Source organism: Myotis brandtii, unplaced genomic scaffold (genome assembly GCF_000412655.1).
Source record: "Myotis brandtii unplaced genomic scaffold, ASM41265v1 scaffold562, whole genome shotgun sequence".
Taxonomy (NCBI): domain Eukaryota; kingdom Metazoa; phylum Chordata; class Mammalia; order Chiroptera; family Vespertilionidae; genus Myotis; species Myotis brandtii.
Genome location: NW_005370091.1, coordinates 704,679 through 710,216, shown reverse-complemented (window position 1 = coordinate 710,216; position 5,538 = coordinate 704,679). Strand labels below are relative to the sequence as shown.

Below are 5,538 nucleotides of genomic sequence, written 5' to 3'. Positions count from 1 at the left end.
TCAAGTGCACATGGGACATTTTCAAAGATAGACCACATATTGAGTCACAGGCGAAGTCTCTTCAAATTCAAGAAGATTGAAATCAGGGCCCCACCGCTGGTCCACCTCCGCACACCAAAATCAAATCGGAGACCCGCCAGCGGGAGAGCCAGTGAGGAGCCGGAGTCCAGCCTGCAGCGTGAGCACTTGTGTCCACTTCCCAGCCACCTGCCCAATGCGCTCGGGCTGCCCCCTGTTGAGGCATGGCCACCCCACCCAAGAGGAGCTGCCCCTCTCCCACGATCACCTCTGAGAGAACCCACATCAAGAAAATTTCCATCGAAAGGAACATACTGCAGGGAAGTCAACCTTTGTGAATATCCTTAAACAAGTCTGCTAGGATTGGGAAGTGGTTCCTGAACCTGTTGCCAGAAGGTGCAATGTTCAAATTACTCAAGATGAATTTCAGGAACTGACGACATCTCAGAAAAGTGGTGGGAAATGTTCTTCAGATGGTGTATGAGAAACCTGAGCAATGGTCTTTTACCTTCCAGTCATATGCCTGCCCCAGTTGCATATGAGCTCAGCTTGCCTCTCTCAATGGCAAGCTCAAAGATGTGGAGAAACCTGTATTACTTTTTCAACGATCTGTGTATAGTGACAGGTATATTTTTGCACCTAGTTTGTATGAATCTGAATATATGAATGAAACAGAGGGGACAATTTATCAGGACTGGCATGACTGGAAGAATAACCAATTTGGCCAAAGCCTTGAACTGGATGGAATCATTTATCTTCGAGCTAGTCCAGAGAAATGCTTGAGTAGAATATATATACGGGGAAGAAATGAGGAATAAGGCATTCCTCTTGAATATTTAGAGAAGCTTCACTATAAGCATGAAAGCTAGCTCCTGTACAGAACACTGAAAACCAACTTTGATTATCTACAAGAAGTGCCTATCTTAATACTGGATGTTAATGAAGACTTTAAAGACAAACACGACAGTCTGGTTGAATAGGTCAAAGAATTTTTGAGCACTTTGTGATCTTGCTGAAGACTTCAGGGACCAAAATGATTCCAGACACTTCAGCTTTGTGTATCTTCGTAGCTTTGTGTTTATACAAGTCTCTTTTTAAAAAAACCAAATTTTTAACCATTTTTGTTCCAAGAAAAAATAATTTTTTTATGAGTCCTATATGAAAGTTTATAACCAGCTTCTTCCCCCCTTCCCTCCCTTCTTCCCTCCCTCCCTTCCTTCCTTTCTTCCTTCCTTTGTATAAAAACCAGACATTTAATTATCTCTCATGACAAGAAGTCTGGAGGTAGATGGTTCCAGAATCACTATAGTGGCTAAAGGTCCTATATCACAAAGGACCCACCCTCCTTTCTCTTTCCCCTGTTATCCTCCTCAGCAGGTTGGCTTTTTTCCCGGTGCTTCTCATCTCACTGTTGACTAGTTTCTTAACTGGATTTCTTAACTGGAAACTTTGTTTCATAGAAAATGGTAACGTGTCCAGTGTAAATTAGAGCAAAAAGTTGAAAATGGAATGTAAGGAATCGCTAGAAAAATAATTGTTTTACTTTAAGTACTTTGATCCATTGCCTCCCTTTCTACCTCAATTTATGTGGAAGATCAGATGTAATATTTAATCAATTCATTGATATTTATTAGTGTGTCTATAATACATTCATAGAGGAGCAAGTTAGACTATGTTCCCAGTTTGTAATGGCATACATCTGTACTATGGGTGAGACGTCATCTTTTTGGATGAGATTTTGGATGATTAAAGAGGAAATGTCTCTTAAAATATAACTTATAAGCACCCTACCTGGTTTGGCTCAGTGGAGAGATTGGCCTGCAGACTGAAGGATCCCAGGTTCGATTCCAGTCAAGGGCACATGCCCAGGTTGTGGGCTCGATCCCCAATAGGGGGCATGCAGGAGGCAGCCGATCAATGATTTTCTCTCATCATTGATGTTTTTCTCTCTCTCCCTCTCCCTTCCTCTCGGAAATCAATAAAAATATATTTAAAAAATAATAACTTATAAGCGAAGGCCCGATGAGGTGGCTAGGTTGATTGAATGATATCCTGTGTCAGTTCAATTCCTTGTTAGGGCACATGCCTGGGTTGTGGGTTCAGTCCCCAGTTGGGACAAGTGTAGAGGGCAACCAATTGATGGTTCTCTCCTTTCCTCTCTCTAAGCATGTCCTCAGGTAAGGATTTTAAAAAATTACTGAAGGTTATTACATGAGTAAATGATTTTCAGACCATTCTTTTACAATGGAATATTACTATTATAGTTAAAAGATTGGTTTAAACTATGATTACCTTTAAATCATTTGAGGTGGAAGTACAGACTTCCCTACGTTTCTTCTCTTTTTAAAAAAATGTTTTCTTATTGATTTTAGGGAGAGAGGAAGGGAGAGGGAGAGAGAGAAACATGGATGTGTGAGAAAGAAGCATCAGTCGCTGCGCCTCCCACATGACCCCTACTGGGGATCAGGCTAGCAGCCCGAGCATGTGCCCTGACCAGGAGCTGAACTAGAGACCTTTCCATGCATGGGACGATGCTCAACTAACTGAGCCACACCAGCCAGAGCTCTTCTCATTTTATAAGTAAAACGTTAGTGGAACATAGTGATACATTTTTCCATTTTATTCTTTATTGACCCAAGCAGTCTTTTATTACCTTTTTATAGTTTGTAAGAAGTCAAAAGAAAACCTGAAGACAAGGTAAATAATCTTAGGAGTGTAGTTTATTTAGTCCCACCTGTTATCTCCTTCCTCATCCTGATTTTGCTCCTGTCAGAATTAATTAGGCAGCCTGCTATTATACACACACTTTCTGCTTTGAGAACATTATGATTATTCTTCACTTCATGGTTGGCTTTGCTTCTCTGTCCCCCCTCTCCCTTTTTAAAGGAAATTACTGAAAATAAATGATCTTGCTTTGCTTTATATGTTACATATCTTGAAAGCATTATTTCTTTTGAATATATATTGGAAAATATATTAATAAAGAAGAAAAAGGGTGAAATAGGTGTAATTTTAAAAAATCTGCTTGGATTCATTTTTATTCTGTATATAATTAAAGATTTTTTCAAGTTTGTTTAGTTAAATGTGAGGTGTTTTTTCTATGTATTTACCCTTTCTACTTGACATTTTAGAAAAATTTTGTTTTTGAAGTGAGGGGAAGAGTCACTTTGTATTTTGAAATTATCATTTTCCTTTTCAAAATGTCTTCTTTTGTTTTGTTTCTTGAGACAATTTAGTGGGTTAAACATTCTAGATGTCCTGATCTTTGAAAGGGAAACTGCATTTTAAATTTGTAATCACAACTGGCCGGTGTGACTCAGTGGTTGAGCATCAACGTATGAACCAGGAGTTCAAGGTTTGATTCCCAGTCAGGGCACATCCCCGGGTTGTGAGCTCAATCTCCATTAGGGGGTGTGTAGGAGGCAGCCGATAGATGATTCTCTCTCATCGATGTTTCTATCCCTCTCATTCCTCTCCTTCTTCTCTGAAATCAATTAAAAAAAAATTTTTTTAAATCTATAATCACCATGAGTAAACTATTTCATGATGTATCTGTGTATTTTTTTGATATACATCAGTTTGTTTATTAAATTAAACATTTGCTTAATAAATAAGTGTAAATCTTAAAAAAAATCATGTCAAGCATCTTCTCAGACAACAATGGCATAATATTAGAAATCAACTACAATAAAAACAATAAAAAAATTCGAACACTTAAAGGCTGAATAGCATGCCATTAAACAATGATTGGGTTACCAAAGAGATCAAAGAATAAATTTTAAAAATCCTGGAAACAAATGACAATGAAAACACAACTATCCAAAATCTATGGGAAATAGTGAAAGCAGACCTGAGAGGGAAGTACAGGCCTACTTCAAAAAACAAAAATAAAAAAAATGGTAATAAATCATCTAACTCTACAACTTAAAGATTTAGAAAGAGAACGAGAGGCCCAGCATGAGCAGGAGGAAGGAGATAATAAAGATCAGAGCAGAAATAAATGACATAGAGACTAAAAAAACAATTCAAAAGATCAATGAAACCAAGAGCTGGTTCTTTGAAAGGATAAACAATATAGATGAACCTCTAGCCAGACTCACCAAGAAACAAAGAGAGAGGACCCAAATAAACAAAATCAGAAATGAAAGAGGTGAAATAAACAAAAGACCCCACAGAAATACAAAAGATTATAAAAAAAATACTATGAACAACTCTATTCAAACAAACTAAACAACCTACAGGAAATGGACATATTCCTAGAAAAATATGACCTTCCAAAACTTAATCAAGAAGAATCAAAAAATCTCAACAGGCCAATAACTAAGGAGGAAATTGAAGCAGTCATCAAAAAAATCCGAGCAAACAAAAGCCCAGGGCCAGACAGCTTAACAGGGGAATTTTACCAAACATTCAAAGAACTAAAACCTATCCTTCTCAGACTATTACAAAAAATTCAAAAGGAAGGCACACTTCCTAGCTCTTTCTATGAAGCCAGCATTAACCTAATCCCAAAACCAGATAAAGACACTACAAAGAAAGAGAATTATAGGCCAATATCCCTGATGAACATAGATGCTAAAATGCTCAACAAAATTCTGACAAATCGGATCTAGCATTACATTAGAAAGATCAAACACCATGACCAAGTGGGATATATTCCACAGATGCAAGGCAGGTACAATATCCGCAAATCAATAAATGTGATACATCACATAAACAAATTGAGAGATAAAAATCACACAATCATATCAATTGATGCAGAAAAGGCATTTGAAAAAATCCAACACCCTTTCCTGATAAAGACTCTCAGCAAAGTGGGAATAGAGGAATCATACCTCAACATAATAAAAGCCTTATATTACAAACCTACAGCCAACATCAACTCAATGGACAAAAACTAAAACCACTGAGAAACCAAGATGACGGCATAGGTAAACACCGGAAATTGCTGCCTCGCACAACCACTTCAAAAATACAACTAAAAGACAAAACAGACATCATCCAGAACACAGGAAGGCTGGCTGAGTGGAAATTCTACAACTAGAAGGAAAGAGAAAAGCACACTGAGACTCAGAGGAGGTGCGGAAGTAAAGTGCAGAGGTACGGAGGCGCACGCAGAAAGGGCTGGCAACTGAGGACGCGGTTGTCTTTTTCAATCGGGAGGAAGGCACAAGCTCCCTACGACCCTGGACTCCAGTTCCGGGAGAGTCTCTGGGGACACAGACTCATACGGGGAGAAACTGGACTTTCTGGCATCGGTCGTAACTGGAGGTCGGCTTTCTCTCAGAGGTGCTTGCAGCGATTACCCGGACACTGAGACTCGGGGCCTCTTAGGGTAGGACTGAGGAGCAGCCATAGCTGTTTGCTCCACCCTGTTGATCCCCTGAGACCCCGCCCCACCCAAGCTGTGCACAGAGGCTTTTGCATATGAATGCCCTGGCCCTTTGCAATCTGAAAATTACCTAACAAACTGCAGCTGGGTCAGAGAGACCCAGAACATCCAAAAGAAGGCCCAAGGCC

At 39.3% G+C, this 5,538-nt stretch overlaps 1 pseudogene; it reads left to right on the top strand.

Annotated features, from left to right (window-relative positions):
- The first annotated feature begins 242 nt into the window (after nt 1–242).
- LOC102241591 overlaps nt 243–5,538 on the top strand; it is a 17,333-nt pseudogene continuing 12,037 nt past the window's right edge.